We start from the raw sequence: 23,271 nt of genomic DNA on the forward strand, positions 1-23,271 counted from the left end.
TGGCCGACAATGTTGTGCCAAATAGGTACTTACTTTTGAAATTACCTCAGGTTACCTATAGCCCTCTATTTTTCAATGCTCTATGTACCTATCCAGGAGTCTCTTAAAAGAACCTGTCGTATCCGCCTCCACCATCGTCGCCCCCATTCCACACACTCACCACTCTCTGCGTAAAAAAACTTACCCTTGACATCTCCTCTGTACCTTCATCCAAGCACCTTAAAACTGTGCCCTCTCGTGTTAGATTCTATGACTCTGTATTAATCACCCCTCACTTTGGACTCCCACGCTATACATGCTTGGCTCATTTTTATTAACTGGCTATTTGAAGCAGAGCAGTGCATACCATTTGATATAATCAAAAGGTGATATACATACTTATATTGCATTTTCCTGGATTGTTCGCAGCATGTCCTAGTATGGATTGCAAATGGTTGTTGGGAGTTGTAAATTCACCCTGCTCCATCACAGGTATAACCCTCCTTACCATCATTAATATTGAAGAGGCAGTGCCTCCATAAGACCATAAGATATAGGAGCAGAATTCTTCCAGTCATCCCCACTCCCCTGCCTTCTCCCCATACCCTTTGTTGCCCTGGCTAATCAAGAACCTATCTATCTCTACCTTAAATACACCCAATGACTTGGCCTCCACAGCCACTCGTGGCAAAAAATTCCACAGATTTACCACCCTCTGACTAAAGTAATTTCTCCGCATCTTAGTTCTGAAAGGACGACTTTCAGTTCTGATGTCATGCCCTCTTGTCCTAGACTCCCCTACCAAGGGAAATAACTTTGCCATATCTAACCTGTTCAGGCCTTTTAACATTTGGAATGTTTCTATGAGATCCACGCGCCCCCCCCCCCCCCATTCTCCTGAGCTCCAGGGAATACAACCCAAGAGCTGCCAGACGTTCCCCATATGGTAACCCTTTCATTCCTGGAATCATTCTCATAAGTCTTCTCTGAAACCTCTCCAATGTCAGTATATCCTTTCTAAAATAAGGAGCCCAAAACTGCACACAATGCTCCAAGTGTGGCCTCACAGGTGCCTTATAGAGCCTCAACATCACATCCCTGCTCTTATATTCTATACCTCTAGAAATGAATGGCAACATTGTATTCGCCTTCTTCATAACCGACTCAACCTGGAGGTTAACCTTTAGGGTATTTTGCACAAAAACTCCCAAGTCCCTTTGCATCTCTGCATTTTGAATTCTTTCCCCATCTAAATAATAGTCTGCCCGTTTATTTCTTCCACCGAAGTGCATGACCATACACTTTCCAACATTGTACTTCATTTGCCACTTCTTTGCCCATTCCCTTAAACTATCTCAGTCTCTCTGCAGACTCTCTGTTTCCTCAACACTACCTGCTCCTCCACCTATCTTTGTATCATCGGCAAATTTAGCCACAAATCCATTAATACCATAGTCCAAATCATTGACATACATGGTAAAAAGCAGCGGTCCCAACACCGACCCCTGTGGAACTCCACTGGTAAGCAGCAGCCAGCCAGAATAGGATCCCTTTATCAGCACTCTCTGTTTTCTGCTGACCAGCCAGTGCTCCACCCACGCAAGTAACTCCCCTGTAATTCCATGGGTTCTTATCTTGCTAAGCAGCCGCATGTACGGCACCTTGTCAAAGGCCTTCTGAAATCCAAGCATAGCACGTCTACTGCATCTCCTTTGTCTACCCTGCTTGTAATTTCCTCAAAGAATTGCAGTAGATTTGTCAGGCAGCATTTTCTTTTCAGGAAACCATGCTGGCTTTGGCCTATCTTGTCATGTGCCTCCAGGTACTCCATAATCTCATCCCTAACAATCGATTCCAACAACTTCCCAACCACTGATGTCAGGCTAACAGGTCTATAGTTTCCTTTCTGCTGCCTCCCACCCTTCTTAAATAGCATTTGCAATTTTCCAGTTATCCAGTACAATGCCAAAATCTATTGATTCCTGAAAGATCATCGTCAATACCTCCACAATCTCTCCAGCTACTTCCTTCAGAACCCAAAGGTGCATTCCATCAGGTCCAGGAGACTTATCCACCCTCAGACCATTAAGTTTTCTGAGCAGCTTCTCAGTCGTAATTTTCATTGAATGAGCTACACTTCCATGATACTCTAGAGTGTCCGGTGTACTGCAGGCGTAAAGACTGATGCAAAATACGCATTCAGTTCCTCTGCAATCTCTGCATCTCTCATTACAATATCTCCAGTCTCATTTTGTATTGGTCCTATATCTATCCTCAACTCTCTTTTACCCTTTATGTACTTAAAGAAGCTTTAAGTACCTTCTTTGATATTAGTCGCCAATTTCCTCTCATAATTCATCTTTTCCTTCCGAATGACCTTCTTAGTTTCCTTCTGCACTGAGAGTGTTGTATTTGAATGCACACAGCATAAAGAATAAAATGGATGATTTTGAAATTCAGCTACAGATCGGCAAATATGACGTTGTGGCCATCTCTGAAACTTGGCTAAAGGATGGCTGCCATTAGGAGCTTAACATCCATGGATATAGTATATCGGAAAGATAGGTTAGTGGGCAGAGGGGGTGGTGTGGCTCTGCATATAAGAAATAATATTAAATCATTGGAAAGAGATGATATAGGATTAGAAGGTGTAGAAATGGCAAGGATAAAAGGACCCTAGTGGGAGTTGTATACAGGCCTCCAGACAGCAGCCAAGATGTGGATTGGTTTGTGCAGTTTCACCAATTTACTACCACAATCACACATAGTGTTCATGAACTATAATGGTAATTATGCTGTTGTTCCCTTTCGTACCTCGTGGCGCATTGGGCAGCAACCTTGTCGTTTCTTTCTTTAGCATTCGTCCATTTTTACGAGGCCAAGTTGCAAGCTCCACACTCAACCCAGCACCGATGGAAAGCGTGCAAGGAGCAGGCTAGATTTGAACCTGGGATCACTGGCTTCGAAGTCCGATGCAGTTGCCACTACACCACCAGCTGGCTAATGATAGTTATGATTTTCACTCTAGTAATGAGGTTAAAAGGTGCAGAGGGAGGTTTAGAGACAGTACATGAGTCAACACACTAACGTAGTACAGTATGATAAAATCTTCAGCCTACAGAGAAGGTCTGGCAAAATATTCAGTGGTGAAGGGCCTGAAGAAATCAAAGGATTTTAAAAAAATTAGTCGATAAAAATTATTTTAGCTTTATTGTTATTCAAAAGTTTCCAATTAATGTAATAGTTTGGGTAGAGTACTCAGATCCCAAATCTACTGCCTGGAATTGAAAACATTTGCGTTAATAATCACCCTGTGACGTATGTGTGTTTGCAAGGATGCAAGGTAGTGTAAAGAGTGTGATGGTGTTTAAAAAATATTATGTCTATGTATGCATTTGCCTGCATGTGTGTGTTTATGTGTCACTGTGTACATGTGTCTGTACATATTATTGTGTGTGGATGTATGCAAGCGCATCCACCAGTCTGTGTCAGTGTGTGATCAAGCGAACAGAATTAAACAAGTAATTCCACAAAGGAAAATGATGAAAACAGTAAACAGATCAAAGTAATATTCAACTGCAACAACCCTGTCGCCCTAGGATATGGCTCAGATATGAAAGGTTGAAAGTGGTGTAGCAGCTATTCTGGATACAAGTCAAAAATTCCTGAGGAGTCTTTGACATTTGAAGCACTAATGGATTCCTGCTTTAAATAAAGCTAAGAAAACTAACACCTCTTGTGAATCTGTGCTTGCTTATTGCAATGAAAAGCAGACTCACCAGTAATGAGGAACAGGGTAGAGTTACCAGAAGCACAAAAACTCACTTTGAATCAACTGGCTTTAACTGGAAAAGCATCTTTCCATGTCAGTATTTTCACAGCATTGGAGCCTCATTGGGACTTAGCAATGTACCACAAAAGATTCGTTTGGACTTGATGAAGGGTCTTACCCTGAAACGTCAACTGTTTATTCTTCTCCATGGATGCTGCCTGGCCTGCTGAGTTCTTCCAGCATTTAGTGTGTGTTACTCTGGATTTTCAGGATCTGCAGAATCTCTTGCGTTCAAAATTAGTTTGGTCTGTATTTTATTATTTTATATTTTGCCATAAACATAATTAAAGAAACCCAGAAGCAAAGTCAGTTAGTATTAAACCTAAAATTTGAGGAATGTCTTAACTGAAGAGAAGTAATAGGACTGAAATGTTTAGAGATTTTAAAACTATTTATTATTATAAATTACTATAAATTGCACTTTGCACATTTAGACAGAGACGTAACGTAAAGATTTTTACTCCTCGTGTATATGAAGGATGTAAGTAATAAAGTCAATTCAGTTCAGTTCAAAGCTTAGGAGTTTTGCAGCTGAATGCATGCCCATCTGATGGAGTGATTAAAATAGGAGCTTTTGGAAAAGACCATTTACAGGATGCTTTGGGGAGGATTTAGACCTAGTGACAATGATAAAATGGTGACATGTTTCATGACTGAGAGGGACATATCCAAGTAGTAATGCTCCCATATATCTGCAGCCCTTCTCCTTCTTTGCCACCAGCTCATCAGCTGAAGGTGGAATGGTCTTGCTTGGCAATGTTTTTGATGGTGAGACTCCCTGCAGTTATGGTAGCTGGCTTTAGAGAAAATGAGCATTGAGACTTATGGATGAGATGCCATTTGAGTACGCTGCTTTGTCCTGCATGATGCTGAACTCCTTGAACTTTGTCAGGGAATTGGATTATGTATCATCACTTCAGCCTTATAAAATGATGGAAAGGCTTGAGCTGTCAGGAGGTCACTCACTACAGGAATACTCAGCTTTATTTTGCTGCTTTTATAGCCATGGTACTTAAATGACTAGTCCAGCTGAATACCTAGTCAATAGTCACTCCTAGAGATGGTGGGTACTCAGTGATGGTAGTGACTACGACAAGCAGTTTAATGTTTTCTTCTTGGAGAAATGAAAAGGTGCCAGCTTACCACAATTGTATCCATTGATAAGGTTTGGTATTGTAACTCAGAGACAGCTGGACACCTCCAGCCTCACTTTCCATTTGGGGCAATTTAAACCAGTAGGTTGATGAATTTCAGGTCCAAGCAACGATCAGGCTCCAGCCCCACTAGCTCAAGAGGAGAGGAGCAGTGGAGGGGGGTTTGGGGAACATGCAGCTTTTCAAAACTAATTAGCAAAAGTACCTGGAGGATTTATCTGTGATGACTGTGAGAATTCCCTTGGCAGATCCCTTTCACAGCAATCACAGTGTTTGCTGCTTCACACCCAGAAACACTTCATTTTCCAAAAGCCTATGGCTGTCAACCTTGGCTTGACTGACAAGTGTGAATCCTTCTTTAGAACTCATTATGATTTGTGAAGCAACAGGGACAGATCATCATTGTGGTGTGAAAGAAGGCTATTGCCTCAACTGAAGTCTACTTGGAATTTTTCAAATCATGAGCAAAGGTCTCTCACACAATTAAAAGCCAAACTAGTGGAACTTCCTGACCTCATGGAGTCATAAAATCTCCTGGAATGTAAACAGGCCATTTGGCCAAACTGGTCCATGGTGTCCAATTTGCTCATTCAGGCTCTTCCCATTTGCCCGTGTTTAGCCCATAACCTTCTAAAACTTTCTTATCCATACCTTCACCATTTATCGTTGGTACCGAAGGAAAGTTAGCTCTACGGTCTGTCAGAATCTTTGATATCAGAGTCACTCCATATGCTACCTGGGTTAAATGTTATTCTCTCTCTAGTTACTTGACCCAGCCCATCAGTCCTCACAATCTGAAGTATGGAGGTTGGCTCAGCTTCCACACATAACTTTTCACCCATAACCCCTGTATGATACACAAGGAAGTTTATCTGGAGATGTGCACATTGGATTAGTCAGGGATGGAACAATGAACCAAAGGCATATGTGAGGTTGTAAGCAAGGCCTGGCCTGCTCTTTTGAAGTCTCCCAAGAGCCCTGCAAGTCTTCTCATACACTTCTCCTTTGAACTTCCCTCTCTCACCTAAGCAGCATGCCCTATCCTTTAATAAAATCACAGTTAGTCTCAAACAGTAAATGTGCTTTCCTACACTATTCTCTCGACTCCTCTTGTATCCACTCTCCAAAGTATTGAGAGTCACATTAAATGCAAACATTCATTACTGGAACACTTGTACAAGTGCCTGTGAAAGAATATATATTATACACAGATTTATGTCCTCCAGGGTCTCTTGCAGTTTTGCCTCAGAGTTCAATGAGAATTATGATTCTCCTTTTGTCCTCTGCAAGTCCCATTTATCTGTCAACCAGACTGAATACTCCACTGAAGATAAGGCTTTTCATATCAGGAAGATTCAAGTTAGTGATATTTAAGTGCACATTGATTTGATGGGCAAAATAGTTCACTCCTGTTCCAAAATATTTAAGTTATATTTCATTTCCCTTTAAATCCTTAGCTCCTGATAGTTCTGTAATTGAAGATTTGCATTTACAGCATGGTTTTCTCACTCTAAAAAGATCCCAAAGCACTTGACAGCCAATGGAACTACTTTTTGAATTCTAGGCAATTATCTAATATTTGCAATATAATATTGCAGCAATTTTCAAACACATTCTCACAGACAGCAAGGAGACAAGTGACCAAACTCACCCCGATCTTTAAAATGGTATCATATTAGATTGGAACTCACTGTCTGTAAGGATCTGGCAAATATTAAATCAGAATTTTAACTGGGGTATCAGAGAAGCACATGAAGATAAAATAATTTGCTGAACTATGGGGAAAGCATTGAGTAATGAGACCAGTTGGATTTCTCTGTAAGGGGTCAGCAGACATGATGGGACAAATGTCCTCCTGTATTATAACAATTCTTTGCTTGTAATGGTGGGGGGCGGGGATGTGAAGGCTCATCTCTCAAGTTGAGAATGAGCCCAGAATCTCCTGAACCAGGGTTATGAATAGAAACCACTTGTGTCGGACAAGATCTTTCCAAAGCGTCTTTAGCACAATGCGGCATTTCACCAATTTTGAAACCTTTCTGTATAGAGAAAATTCCTGAGCTGAAAAAGATGGTTTGAAAAGCTCTGACAACATTTTCGTAACATTAGATGCTCAGCGAGTTTCTCTATACTGTAATTAATCCCAAGACAAAAAACTATATTGATCAGTGACATACAACTCCCATTGTTGCTTCCAGAAATCTTTCTAGACCATCACTATGTAGTGCAATGGATGAAAGCACAATAGCCAGATCTGGGCATGGCAAGATAGCCTTGAGCTGAAGAAGCAATTGATGTAATTTTAATTCCTTACACTCTGCTGGGGTGATGACAGCCAGGATCATTTGTTCCCATTAGTGAGGGGAGGTGACCTGGAGACTCCTGCTATTCTAATGTCTTTGGGATTTAATATCCACGCTTGAACGACCTGTCCTCTTGGCCCACTGTGCATCCTACTTTCTCTCCATTCCAACAGTGGTGACAAACGGCTCACTCTCACATTCCAATAATCTGGAACTATCTTCTCATATTCCATCCATCCCTCATCCTGCTTAGACCATAAAATCGTGAGACACAGGAGCAGAATTAGTCTATTTGGCCCATCGAGTCACCACTGCAATTTGACCATGGCTGATTTATTATCTCGCCTTAAACCATTCTCCTGCCTTCTCCCCATAACCTATGATACCATTACTAATCAAGAGCCTGTCACCCTCTGCTTTAAATATACCCAATGACTTGGTCTCCACAGCTGTCTGTGGCAATAAATTCCACAGGTTCACCAGCCTCTGTCTACAATCATTCCTCCTCATTTCTGCTCTGGTTCTCCACCCCTGTAACATCCACAAAGGTACCGTCTTCCTTGTCCTAGTAAAGTGTCTTTTTGCCCCATTTAGTGAAAGATCTTGGAATAGAAGGAAAAAAAGAGTGGGAAAAAATGTAAATTCAATTAGTCCAACATCATTCCCAGGAAGTTCTCTAGAATGTAGAACTGGGCACTTAGAATGTCCACATAAGTTTGTACATCAAATGGTTGTATTTACTATGAACAAGATTGATATATGCAGATTAGTGGATGTAGTGTGTCTGGATTTTCAAAAGAAAAATAATGCAACAGTTACATTAACATGGTTTCATGTTTGGATGAAAGAGTGGATAGGAATAAGGAGATCAGTATTGGGCTGGTACTTGGTAAGTGATTTATTATTGTCATATGTACAGAGGTGTGGTGAAAAACTTTGTTTTACATGCCATTCATGCAGATAATTTTGTCATATCTGTGCACTGAAGTGAGTGGAGGTGATGTGATTCCTATACTGAAGAAGAACCAGAATGATTTACTGCTGGCCCGACGAGAAACAATAGAGCTGAGAGAATGTAATGACAATGTGCTTTTGGAGGATACAAGATGGGCAAAGAGGTGGAGGAAGCTGACCAAGAAGTTCCCTGGACACAGTCCTGCTGCATCCTCATTGGGGGACTTTGACTTCAATGAGTTCTTCAACATGGAGAAAAGTGTACCTGGGAAAGCATCGATGATTGAAGAGGTACTTGATGAAGGGTCCGTGTCAAGTAACCTAAGGAGATCAGGTAGTCAGTCCAGTAGCCTGCAGTCTACCTACATGAAGAACTTGAGAGACCTGTTGGTCTGGAGCTGAGGATTCCAAATTCTGTTTCACAGCTTGGAAACTACTTTGTTCCTATTCCATCATGAGAAGATAATTAGGAGATTAATAGAAAGGTTGATATTTTGGAAATACTGTGGAAAAACAAATGAGGATGTGAAACCACTGTTGTTCGGTGTCACTGCCAAGAAGAAACTAAAGGAGAGTTCACAGACTGGAGTGGTTTTGTCTGCAGAAGAGGTGGAAGCAGAACTGAAAAGTCTCAAAATGGAATAGACAATAGGTGCAGGAGTAGGCCATTCAGCCCTTCGAGCCAGCACCGCCATTCACTGTGATCATGGCTGATCATCCACAATCAGTATCCAGTTCCTGCCTTATCCCCATAACCTTTGATTCCGCTATCTTTAAGAGCTCTATCCATCTCTTTCTTGAAAGCATCCAGAGACTTGGCCTCCACAGCCTTCTGGGGCAGAGCATTCCATATATCCACCACTCTCTGGGTGAAAAAGTTTTTCCTCAGCTCCGTTCTAAATGGCCTACCCCTTATTCTTGAACTGTGGCTTCTGGTTCTGGACTCACCCATCAGCGGGAAAATGCTTCCTGCTTCCAGCGTGTCCAATCCCTTAATAATCTTATATGATTCAATAAGATCCCCTCTTAGCCTTCTAAATTCCAGAGTATACAATCCCAGTTGCTCCAAGCTGTCGGCAGGTAACAGTCCCGCCATCCAGGGAATTAACCTTATAAACCTACGCTGCACTCCCTCAATAGCAAGAATGTCCTTCCTCAAATTTGGAGACCAAAACTGCACACAATACTCCAGGTGTGGTCTCACCAGGGCCCTGTACAGCTGCAGAAGGACCTCTTTGCTCTTATTCTCAATTCCCCTTGTTATGAAGGCTAGCATGCCATTAGCTTTTTTCACTGCCTGCTGTACTTGCATGCTTGCTTTCAGTGACTGATGTAGAAGAACACCTAGATCTCGTTGTGTTTCTCCTTTTCCTAACTTGACTCCATTGAGATAATAATCTGCCTCCCCGTTCTTACCACCAAAGTGGATAACCTAAGTGGAATCTGAGAGGAAGCTTGGTAATCTATTAATGGTGGAACATCTGGGACAGACTCCACTTGCGTCATCTGGTCCTAAACAAACACACAAAAAAAGACACAGATATGATAGCTTTCAATAAATTAGTTGACAGTATGAAGGCAAGTAGAACCTGCATACACCTCCAAGAGATAAAATGACTTTGGCTGTCATCCTCAGGTTGTTGGTATCTTGACAGGAACAGGTGGCTTCCAGACAGATTGAGTTTCTAGTTTAGTGACTAGCCCTCAGCACATGGGGAGAAATAGTACCCAGGGTTATGTCTGGGAATAGAGGCACTCTACCCTCTTTCCCTACTAAGGAAAAATGTTTTTTGTTGTTGGTTGAATTTGTCGATTACTCCATTAAATGTTAATACTTCAGAAGCTGCTGTGTGTATGGGAATGGGAGAAATCTTTAAAATAAGGGGAGAGAGATATGTTACCACCGAGATGTAACACTGAACGCCATAGGAAGTCATTCCTGCCTGTGGCCATCAAACTTTACAACTCCTCCCTTGGAGGGTCAGACACCCTGAGCCAATAGGCTGGTCCTGGACTTATTTCCATGTGGCATAATTTACATATTATTATTTAATTATTTATGGTTTTATATTGCTATATTTATACTCTATAATTTCCCTCGGGATCAATAAAGTATGTCTATCTATCTATCTATCTATCTAATCTATCTATCTATCTATTATGTATTCATGTATATTTTGACCCTTATGGGTTACTGTCAAGGGTGTTACATGCTGAACGTAATGTGAGCGTGCATTCAGGGTAGATAAATAACAAGTAAAATAAACATCCACATGTTTGTTCCTCACCTCTCCATCTCTCGTGTGTGTTATTCACAGCTATCTAGCTTCCCAGTACCACAAACAAACAGCCTAAACATCGCTTTCTCCTTCCATTTTTTTCCCTCCCCATTCCCTCTTTCCTCTTCTCCTCACTTGCCTACCACCTCCCGCTGGTGCCTTTGTTTCTTCCCAATCTCACATGATCCACTCTTCTCTCCTGGTGAATCCCTTCTTCTCCAGCCCTTGACCTTTCCCACCCACCTGGCTTCACCTATCACCTTCCAGCTAATTTCTTTCCCCTCCCCCCACTTTTCTCATCCACCTGTAAAGCCTGTCGGCCACGGACGAGAGTTAGTGAGTTATTCAGCACAGAAACGGGCCCGTTGGCCTACTACGTTCATACCGTTGTACCTATTTACCTTAGCCCACTTACACACCTTGGCCCATGGCCTTCTAGTGATTCAATTGTGCAAACATTCGTGATTCTGTTTTCCCTTTGATCTATAATTGTTTTGTACTGCCCTCCTTCACCTACTGGGGGAGTGAATAGGCTTTGTCCTCTCCAGCCTTGTGTCTACAACGGTTATTGAATAAAAACCTAAAAATATTGTAAAGTCACGTTCTCAAGCACATTCCAGGTAGTCTAATAGTTAACATGGATTACTTAGCTTGAATAAAATTTCAGGTGGAAAGCTAGCTTCAATGGAATTGCAAGTTCACAATAGGATACGTGTCAGACATTCAAATTAAGCTTCCCGATACCTGATCTCTATTGTTGAACCACTAACCCCATAAATTACAGTGAAGTGCCACGGACACACTCACAGACCATTCAGTACTTTAAAGGATTTAAACTGACTCAATATCTTTAGACTACTAGCATTTCTAAGAGCTCTTGAGATATGTGAATGTTGCTTTGTGGATAGTGAAAAATCCACAGAGTCAGACATGTACCTTCCTCACCTCTTTGCCACTCAGCATGTATATTTGCATGGTTCTCTCAAGGCACTTTGTGATGTCATGTTCCTGATCAAGTTCTGGAAGGCAACATCCGTCATTGAAGATCTCCGACACTTGGCCCATGCCATCTTTTCACAGCTGCTATTGAGCAGAGGGTTCAGATGCCTGAAGTCCCACACCTCCAGGTTCAATCAAGAACAGTATCTTGCCTTCAACCATTCAGTTCTTGAACCAACTAGCAAAACCCTAACCACTACAGTTTAGCGACACTGTGATCTCTTTGATTACTTTGTACTGAGATGGAGTACATTTTTTTATGTGCTCCATTTCATTCTTGTAAAAACCATAAAAACCATAGAAACTACAGCACAGAAACAGGCCTTTTGGCCCTTCTTGGCTGTGCCGAACCATTTTCTGTCTCGTCCCACTGACCTGCACATGGACCATATCCTTCCATACACCTCCCATCCATGTATCTGTCCAATTTATTCTTAAATGTTAAAAAAGAACCCGCATTTACCACCTCGTCTGGCAGCTCATTCCATACTCCCACCACTCTCTGTGTGAAGAAGTCCCCCCTAATGTTCAATTTAAACTTCCCCCCCCCCCACCCTTAACCCATGTCCTCTGGTTTCTTTCTCCCCTTGCCTCAGTGGAAAAAGCCTGCTTGCATTCACTCTGTCTATAACCATCATAATTTTATATACCTCTATCAAATCTCCCCTCATTCTTCTACACTCCAGGGAATAAAGTCCTCACCTATTCAACCTTTCTCTGTAACTGAGTTTCTCAAGTCCCAGCAACATCCTTGTAAACCTTCTCTGCACTCTTTCAACCTTATTTATATCCTTCCTGTAATTTGGTGACCAAAACTGAACACAATACTCCAGATTCGGCCTCACCAATGCCTTATACAACCTCATCATAACATTCCAGCTCTTATACTCAATACTTCGATTAATAAAGGCCAATGTACCAAAAGATCTCTTTACGACCCTATCTACCTGTGACACCACTTTTAGGGAATTTTGTATCTGTACTCCCAGATCCCTCTGTTCTACTGCACTCCTCAGTGCCTTACCATTAACCCTGTATGTTCTACCTTGGTTGGTCCTTCCAATGTGCAATACCTCACACTTGTCTGTATTAAACTCCATCTGCCATTTTTCAGCCCATTTTTCCAGCTGGTCCAAGTCCCTCTGCAGGCTCTGAAAATCTTCTTTACTGTCTACTACACCTCCAATCTTTGTATCATCAGCAAATTTGCTGATCCAAAGTTGTATATACTTTAAGTTTTTATTACTTATATAATGATAGATGCCTGTGATACTGGTGCAAGTATGTCTTTCACTGCACTTCTGCATACTTGGGGTGGATGGGGTGTCAGGGAGGGGTAGCACCTCTGGTGGGGTAACATGTTGCGTCCTTTTCAAGGCGGTTAGTCCACCTTTGGTCCCCACCTGGCACTCAGCTCTCACCTGTGGCTCCCCGTAGCTGTTTGCATGCGACAGCGGCCACACCCCGGGCAACGGCTTCGACAAGCCGGCTAAACCAGGTGAGGGTAGCTGGCGGGTCTCAAACCCTCGGTGAGATAGGGAGTTGTCTATCCCAGCATGTGAAGACAGACTCCGGCGGATTGAGCGGATGAGACCAATGGAAGGTCCAATGGTCAAGAAGGCGGTCTCTGCAAGCGTCGTGGAACGTGTAGAGCAGGACAAGACACAGAAGACGTCCTGGTCATCCACTGCGCCTAGTCCCATCTCCAGCCATCTAGACTCTGTCTTGCCACTGGATCCAGATGGGAATTGGGAAGAGAGAGTGAGGCTGACGCTGCGCAACTCGCCCTCACTTAAATCCAAGTCACGCGCTAGTCTTGACACCATCAATAATGGTGTCGAGGTCCTCATCGACGTACGATGGACGAACAACAACAAGAAGCATACTTGTGCATATGACTTTGACTTTGAACTATGAAGTGCAAAGTTAATCTTTCTTTCATTCTCTCTCTATCTCTGTCTTGTACAGCTGCTCAACCCATTAGTTTGCATAATATATGCCAATAGAATTAGCCTCCTTTCCATTGGTGTTGCTATGGTGTGAGTATTGTAACCATCACCTTGAGGAATAATATTGTTCCCTTTGAAGGGGAAGAAAATTAGATTAATTAGGTTGATTCCTGGGATGGAGAGAATATCCTATGAGTAGATTTGACCTACTTCCCTTGGATTTCGAAAGAATGAGGAATGATCTCTAAAACATTTAAGATTCCGAAGGGCTTGAAAGAGAGAATCCACAAAGGATATCAGTTCAGACTCAGAAGTCCAGAGGACGTTTAAAGTTTTGAAATAGGATGAAAGATTTTTGAGTCAGTGACTTATACAGAATTATAGACTTTGGGAATTTTTGAATGGAGAAGTTTGGTTGCGGAGTACACTCAGAGACTGATTCTGCCAGTGGAGTGGTGGACTGACAGAGTCAAGTGATATTGGGATGGGTAGTAAGGTGTGAGAAGTTAAACAAGATCCGACTGAATAATCCCGAACCCTCTTCCTTATTCAGTTGTTGTCTTGCAGGCATTCATATTAGAACAAAGAAACATAACAGAATCAATGAAAAACCACAAGGACTGACAAACAATCAATGTGCAGAAGAAGACAAACTGTGCAAATACAAGTAAAAACTAATAATGAATAAACAAACAAACAAATGAACAAGTAATACTGCGAACACAAGTTGCAGAATCCTTGCAAGTGAGTCTTCAGGTTGTGTTCAGTGGTCAGTTCAGTGTTGAGGTCAGTGAAGTTATCTCTGCTGATTCAAGAACCTAATGGTTTTAGGGTAATAACTGTTCCTCAACTTGGTGGTGTGGCTCTTAGACCTCCTTCCCAATAGCTAAAGTGAGAAGAGAGCATGGCCTGGATGGTGATATTCTTTGATGATGGATGTTGCTTTCTTGTGGCAGTGCCCCTTGTTGGGCTTTAGAGATAATACACTTACCCTTCCTTGAAATAACACCATGGGGTCTTTTATCTTGACTTGGAGGAGCAGACTAATTTTATTAGTTCAATATTGATTCCAAAAGACAGCACTTCTAAAATGGTAGCTTTCAATGGACCAAGATTTAAAGTTCGTTGTGAGGGCTGAATCCCTCATTATTTATTTATTGGGATCTGTACAATACTGGAATTGTCTCTTCCAAACTATCCTTGCAAAGGTGCTGGTGAGCTGCATTTGTGAACTGCTGCAATCCTTCAGGTGGAAGTGCTCCAATGATGCTACTAGGCCAAAAGTTCCTGGACCTGGATGAGACAATGATAAAGAACTGGTCTTAATTTCCAAGTCAGGCTTGTGTGCAATCTGGAGGGGAACCAAGTGTGTGTATGCCCTGCTGTCCTTGTCCTTCTTAGTAGAGATCCTGCGTCTGTGGTGTTAGACAAGTAATCTCAACACATTTTGAAGATGCTAGACACTTTACCCATTTTGTTGGTAGTGGTGCTCAGCTGGTCACTGCTTTGCCCCAGATGGTGTTGAGCTTCTTGAGAGTTGCAGCTGTTAAACAGGTTTTGGAGAGTTGGAGGTATTGTAAGTCATTCAAGTATTGAGTCAGAGCACAGAATGTTTATTGATTGTTTTTCAGTCTTTGTGTGAAGTTTTTAGAAACATAGAGACACTTTTGTTGATTCTGTCATGTTTCTTTGTTCTAATATGAATGCCAGCAAGAAAATAATTCTCAGGGCATATGATGACATAGGCGTACTGTACTTTGATAATATATTTACTTTGAACTTTTTGAACGACGTTTATTCCTACCCTAACATTGTGGTAACAGATACTGGGCTTTATCTGCTTGTTATTTGTGTGCAAGTACCTGCTGTTTTCTTTATGGAACAGCTTTAGGAGTAACTCAATAGTACCTCATTGGTTCTGAATCATCCTGAATGAGAGGTGAAATGTGTAACGCCAACGCAACTATTTTTCACTTCGACTCCATTTTTTTTGTTCTTAAGCAAGTAACAGGGATATAATAGGCGGCACTATACATAAGTTACAAAATAAAGACCAAAGTCTGTACAGATGGGGAGATCTGCAAAACAATCTCAACATGGAGCTCCCTGGATTGTTATTACAGTGTGGCTGTAAGTGCTGGCCTCATTATTGGGTTACATAAAAAGATCACAGCAGAAATCAGCAATTATTCTGTGAGGGTAACAGAGAACTGAGTGAATTCATAAAACTGTCAGCAGGAGCTCTTAAAAATACAGCCTTGATTTAAGAATAAAATTTGTTTTGAACTTGAAAGTTGGAGTCTGGAGATTTCAACTGCATCCCATCACGTTTGAATGAATTCTGTATGTTGAGAAAAGCTGTCCATACATTACCTTACATAAGCTTTTGGCTCAGGAGGTCAATATCCCTGACCTTATAGTTATGGTGCATCTACTAGTATCCAAGTGCAGAAATTGGAGAAGAGAATGGTCTGTCTAAAAATTAATGATCAACTTTTATCTGTGGATATCTGAATCTAAAGATTAATGCTCAACCTCAGGCTCCTTGAACTTCTGATAGAGTGGATAAATTCACTCACCCCAACACTGAACTGATTCCACAACCTATAAACTTACTCTCCAAGGCTCTACAGCTCATGTTCTCACTGCTTATTATTTGTTTATTATTGTTTTTTTTAAATTTCTTTTTCGCATTTGAACTATTCATTGTCTTTTGCACCTCAGTTGTTTGACCATTTTTGTTTGAGTGCAGTTTTTCATTGAATCCATTGTGTGTCTCTTTGTTATTTGTGTGCAAGTTACCTGCTGCTTTCTTTATGGATCAGCTTTGGAAATAACTCAAAGAACCGCACAGGCAATGACTGCACTATTGAAACTCAAGACAACATGGAGGGACAGCAACATCACCATGAAGTACAAGATCAGACTCCTGCGTGCATTAGTATTCTCCATCTTCCTGTACGCATGAGAGACATGGACCCTCACAGCAGAGCCACAGAGGAAGATACAGGCATTGGAAATGAGATGCTATCGCAACATCTTGGGCATCTCATACTTGGACCACATCACAAATGAGCAGGTCCGCAAGACCATCCAGCACCACATTGGCCCCCATGAAGACCTTCTCACAACGGTGAAGAAAAGAAAGCTGAGATGGTACGGCCACGTAACCGGATCCAGTGGCCTTGCAAAGACCGTTCTACAAGGAACTGTGGAGGGGAGAAGAAGGAGAGGTAGACAGAGGAAAAGGTGGATGGACAACATTAAAGAATGGACAGGGAAAACATTTGTGGTGACCCAGGCTCTGACACACAACCGCGACAGATGGAACGGACTGGTGCAAAGCTTGTCATGAAGGTGCCCTGACAAATCCACCAGGATTTAAGGGCACAAGGCAAGGCATTGTGTGTCTCCATATTTAATGGGAATACCCACAAGAAAATAAAGCTCAGGATAGTATATGGTGACATGCATATGTATTTTGATAATAAATTTACTTTGAGCTTTGAAATTATATGCATGCATAATAGTGACAGGCAAACTGATGATCAATAGCAGGCTTCTAATCTTTTTACTTTGCAGATACTCAGGAATGAGATCTCTGAAAAAATTGGGAAAAGTTCAAATTTCAAAGTTCAAAGTAAATTTATTGCCCAAGTAAATTTCTGTCACCATGCACAACCCTGAAATTCATTTTCTTACAGGCATACACAGTAACTCTGAGAAACACAAAATCAATAAGAGACCATACCCAACAGGACAGACAAACAGCCAATGTGCAAAAGACTATGCAAATACCAATAATAAATAGATAAGCAATAAATATCAAGAACATTGTACTGTATTCAATATTTCAGTAATATTAGAGTAATATTCTTAACATATTGTTTGATTAAATTCATTATGGGTCAAGGTAAAAAAGCACACATGGTTCTTCTCAAGGGGACAGAGATGGCCGCATTAATATAAAGATAGAAAGCAGACAAATTCACGGGTTCATAAACAGTGAGTACCAGGTGAAAATAAGGATAAGAGATAGCTGGTTACATCAGAAAGACAGACACATTCAATTGCTGAGAACACTGAGTGAATTGAGCAGTATTTTGAAGCAAATAAGAAACGAGTACCAGTTTTGCTGAGTGCAATAGATGGAAGAACATACAGTTTGCTTGGAAGTTTGATTGCTCCAACTAAACCAGCTGTAATGAGCTTTGTTGATATCATGAAAGTAATGCAGGAGCATTTAGAACCGAAACCATTGTTGAAGGCAGTGCAATTCAGGTTTCACAAGCGGATTCAAAAGGAAAGGGAGTCCATTTCAGCTTACATAGCTGAATTGAAGCGATGGTCCGAGCATTGCCAGTTCAGTGATGGGTTTAATAATGCACCGAGAGATTATTTGGAGTTCAAGGTACAGTTTTGCAAACAGTGTTGCAGAGTGCAGGCTGGGGGTGCTCACTGCTAAGAGATATGGTTTGCAAGCTGATGTGATCTTGGTACTGATTTCTGCTCGCAATTTACAATTTACATTAAGAGCTGAAGACTGGCTCTTGTCTGTTAATATTTGCTATATTCGTATCTCCAGAATACTCCCTAACACACGGTACCTCACGAACTAAACTTCCATATTCTGCACTTCGGACCTTCCTGAAAGCTGGCATGTTAACGTGAAGAGAATCTGATCAACCACTCTGAGATGCAGTTTTGATACATGTGGAGAAATGGCCGAGCAGCCCAGAAAACCAAACCATTGTGTTAAACTTGCCCTGCACATAATGAGATTGCTATCTGATGTTTCAGTGAGTGCACGGCTGCCAAAGAGTGATTGACAATATTACTACTGACTGGATTTATGGGCCTCCCTGATAAACTACTTCTCTTTTGCCTGTCAGCATGATCCTCTAAATGGCTTGCCACCGTTACTTTCAAGCAGTGTCACATTGCAAGCAACTGGAAAATACTGGCAGGAAGCAAAATAAACACTAATCGAAGGAGCCTTCAATAACTGACTCTCCAAAGTCTCCTGGTGGCACAGGTAGAGTGGGCTGCCAGCGCCTTTTTTCCAGGGTGGCAATGGCTAATACCAGCGCACAACCTTTTAAAGTGAATAGAGGAAAGTTTAGATGACATGTCAGAGGTAAGCTTTTTAATACAGATAGTGATAAGGGCCTGGAGTACATTTCTGGGGAGGGAGAGGATACAGGCTGTTACATGAGGTACTTTTAAGCAACTCTTAGACACATGGATTGAAGAAAAATGGAGGATTATGGGCTGTGGGAGGGAGGGATTCAATCGATCATGGAGTTGTTAATTTTATTGTGGTTAAGTTACTTAATGTGTTGTGTGTGTGAGTAATATATACTGTGTTGTGCTCCTTGGTCCAGAGGAGCGTCATTTCATTTGGCGGTATTTGTGTGCACAGTTGAATAATAATAAATTGAACTTGAATTGACTTAGATTTATATTGTTTGGCAAATTATTGCGGTGCAAAGGGGCCATTTTGTGCTGTACAGATCTATATACCTCATGACCACCTGATGTGGCTCTGGAACAGAATACTTTTTCATGAATGTCATGTGAATTAATCCATTTCTATACTTCTATTATATACGTTTGTACAAAACTGTGGAAATTTCTTAGATTTTTTATATGGTTTCGGATAGAGTGTCCTCTATAGAGCCCTGATCTCAACATCATCGAATCTGTCTGGGATTACCTGGAGAGATAGAAGCAAGTGAGACAGCCAAAGACTGCAGAAGAACTGTGGCAAGTTCTCCAATATCCTTAGAACAATGTACCAGCTAATTTTTCTTATATAAACGTACATGACAGAGTGCCTATGAATATTGATGCAGTTTTAAAGGTGGTCGGACCAAATATTGATTTGATTTAGTTTTTTTTTGCTGTTTATTGGTCTTCATAGCAATTTTTTTGATGTTTAGAATTTTTTCATTTCATTACTTTTGAATGCATCTTTGCTTTACAGAAATTGTTTCACATGTGCCTAAAGACTTTTGCACAGTACTGTACTTGGCATCAGAGGTAGACTGGGTGATGAAGAAGGCTTTTGGCACATTGGCTTTCATCAGTCAGGGCATTAAGCAGAGGAGTTGGGACATTATATTGCAGTTGCACAGACAGTGGTAAGACTGTATTTTGAATTTGAATTTGAGTGAATTTAAATCTTCCATCTGTCCCACAACATGAGGGAGTAAAAATCTTAGCATTATGACTCCATCACAATGTACAGACATGTGAATTTATAAGTCTAATGAGTTGTAGAAAGAATTTGTCCCGTAGCCTGTTGGTCCTGGATTTAATGCTGTGGTACCATTTGCCAGATGAAAGCAGCTGAAACAGTTTATGGTTGGAGTGACTGGTGTCCCCGATGATCTACTAGGCCTTCCTTACGCACCTACTGGGGTAACTGCCCTCTGTGGAGGGAAGTTCCCATCCACAGATGTGCTGGGCGGTCTGTACCACTCTCTGCAGTCCCCAGTGATCAAGGTTGGTACAGTCCCCATACCTGACGGTGATACAACCAGTCAGTATGCTCTCAATAGTGCACTTGTAGAGGTTTCGAGGTTTCGGGGGCTCATGCCAAACTTCTCCAGTCGCCCAAGGTAGAAGAGAAGCCGCTGTTCTTTTTTTGCCACACAGCCGGTGTGTACAGTCCAGGTGAGATCTTCATTGATTTCTATACCGAGGAACCTGAAACTACTCATCCTCTCAACTGTAGTCCCATAGACGAGCCGTCTCCATTCCTCCTGTAATCCACGATCAGCTCTTTTGATTTTTGTACATTGAGGGAGAGGTTGTTATCTTGGCACCACTGTATCAGGGTGTTAACCTCTCCTCTGTAGGCTGCCTCATCACCTCTAGAAATAAGGCCGATCTATCTGTGAATTTGATCAGCAGATTGGAGCTGTGTGTGGCAGCGCAGTCGTGGGTGTAAAGGGAGTAGAGGAGGGGACTCAAGACACAACCCTGGGGCACCTGTGCTGAGGGTCAGAGGGGCAGAGGTGAGGGAGCCCATCCTTACCACCTGTCAGCAATCCGATAGGAAGTCTAGGATGCAGCTGCACAAGGCACCCCTGGCCGAGGCCTCTGAGATTTCTAGCAAGTCCGGAGGGAATTATGGTGTTGAATGCTGAACTGGTATTGGCAGAGGAAAAATGCCTTTGCACTACATAGAATGCAAAAAATATTTACAAGCATTTTGCCAAGAATCAAGTGACTGCATTATAGGGAGATGATGAACAGGTTAGAACTTTATTCCTTGAAATTTAAGAGACTGAAGGGTGACCATATAGAAGTGTACAAAAGTATGAGGGGAACACAGTTTTTTTCCCAAAGTTGGGGAATCTAGAACTAGAGGGTGAAAGTTTAAAGTGAGGGGGGAATGATTTAATTTGAACCTGAGGGGTAACATTTTTTTTTACACAGAATGTGGGAAGTATTTGGAATAAGCTGTCATGGGAAGTAGTTGAGACAGATACAGTAACAACATTTAAAACACATTTGGACAGGTACATGAATTAGAAAGCTTTAGATCCCGGGTTCACAACCTTTGTTATGCCATGGAGACCTACCATTGACCAAGGGGTCCGTGGACCCCAGTTTGGGAACCTCTCCTTTAGAGGAACAAATGCCAAATGCTGCAGGAACTCAGCAGGTCAGACAGCATCTATGGAAGTGGATGGGTCGAACACAGATATACTGTCCCGATGAAGGGTCTCAGCCTGAAAAGTTGACTCTGGACCATGGATGCTGCCTGGCCTGCTGAGATCCCCCAGCAGTTTGTCTGTATTGCTTTCGATTTCTAGCATCTGCAGATTTACTTGTGTTTGTGACTGACAAATGGGCTTAGCTTAGATGAGCATCTTGGACGGCATAGACGAGTTGGGCTGAAGAGCCTGTTTCTAAACTGAGTAGCTCTGCCACTCTAGGAGCGTACTTATAGCTCAAACAATCAATCGGCTGGGGAACTCAGTGGGATGAGCAGTGAAGCAGCAGAGTTCATGGTGCTAGCCAACTGTGGGTGAGTGAATGGTGGGTCAGCAATCTGATGACACTGGTTAGCAGTGGAGAGCTCAAGTGCCCAGACAAGTCTTGATGCAAAATATCGACAATTCCTTTTCTCCCACAGATGCTGCTCAACCTGTGGAGTTCCTCCAGCAGGCTGTTTGTTGCTCAGGAGTTGTGCTGATAACACAAGAGGTAGAATTCTCCTGTTTTTTGTTCAGACTGTTTAGTGCAGTGAGAATGCCAGGCAGGATGTTGGAATGCTCATCTTGCAGGATGTGGGAAGTCAGGGAGCCCTCCGGTGTCCCTGACAGCGACACCTGCAAGAAGTGCATCCAGCTGCAGCTCCTGACAAACCGCGTTAGGGAACTGGAGCAGGAGCTGGATGACCTGCAGATCATTCGGGAGAATGAGGAGATTATAGATCGTAGCTACAGGGAGGTAGTTACGCCAGAGGAGCAGAGGACAGGAAATTGGGTCACTGTCAGGCGAGGGAAGAGGAAAGGGCAGGCAGAGCAGGGTTCCCCTGTGGCCATTCCCCTCAACAACAAGTATACCGCATTGGATACTGTTGGGGGGGATGACCTACCTGGGACTAGCTGCAGTAGCCAGATCTCTGGCACTGAGTCTGGCTCTGCAGTGCAGAAGGGAGGGGGGAAAAGAGGAGAGCGGTAGTGATAGGGGACTCGATAGCTAGAGGTGCAGATAGAAGGTTCTGTGGTCGTGACAGAGAATCCAGGATGGTTTGTTGCCTCCCAGGTGCCAGGGTCAAGGATGTCTCTGATCAATTGCATGACATTCTGAAGTGGGAGGGTGACCAGCCAGATGTCGTGGTGCACATCGGTACCAATGACATAGCAAGGAAGAGTGAGGAGGTCCTGGACAGTGAGTATAGAGAGCTTGGTAGGAAGTTGAAAAGCAGGACCTCAAGGGTGGTAATCTCAGGATTGTTACCTGTGCTAGGTGCCAGTGAAGGTAGGAATAGGATGTTCTGGAGGAGGAACAAGTGGCTGAGGAACTGGTGTAGGGGGCAGGGTTTCAGATTTCAGGATCATTGGGACCTCTTCTGGGGCAGGTGGGACCTGTACAAGAGAGACGGGTTACACTTGAACCACAGGGGGACCAATATCCTTTCAGGGAGGTTTGTTAGTGCTTTTGGGGAGGTTTTAAACTAGATTTGCAGGGGGATGGGAACCAGAGTGCCAGAGCTGACAGTGTGGCTGGGGTGAAAATAAATGATGTTGAAAGTTTAAGCAAATCCGCTGATAGAAAGGTTGTGAGTGGTGGTAAAAATCTTCTGAGGTGTATATATTTCAATGCTAGGAGTATTGCGGGGCAGGCGGATGAGTTGAGGGCATGGATTGACATGTGGAATTATGATGTTGTAGCAATTAGTGAAACTTGGCTACAGAAGGGGCAGGACTGGTAGCTTAATATTCCAGGGTTCCGATGTTTCAGATGTGATCGAGGCAGAGGAATGAAAGGTGGAGGAGTAGCATTGCTTGTTAGGGAAAATATTACAGCAGTGCTCAGGCAGGACAGATTAGAGGGCTTGTCTACTGAGTCCTTATGGGTGGAGCTGAGAAACAGGAAAGGTATGGCCACATTAGTGGGATTGTATTACAGACCACCCAATAGTCAACGAGACTTGGAAGAGCAAATCTGCAGAGAGATAGCAGGCAACTGCAGGAAATATAAAGTTGTGGTGGTAGGGGATTTTAATTTTCCATACATTGATTGGGACTCCCATACTGTTAGGGGTCTAGATGGTTTAGAGTTTGTAAAATGTGTTCAGGA

The sequence above is a fragment of the Mobula birostris genome, chromosome 18 (genome assembly GCF_030028105.1).
Source record: "Mobula birostris isolate sMobBir1 chromosome 18, sMobBir1.hap1, whole genome shotgun sequence".
NCBI lineage: Eukaryota > Metazoa > Chordata > Chondrichthyes > Myliobatiformes > Myliobatidae > Mobula > Mobula birostris.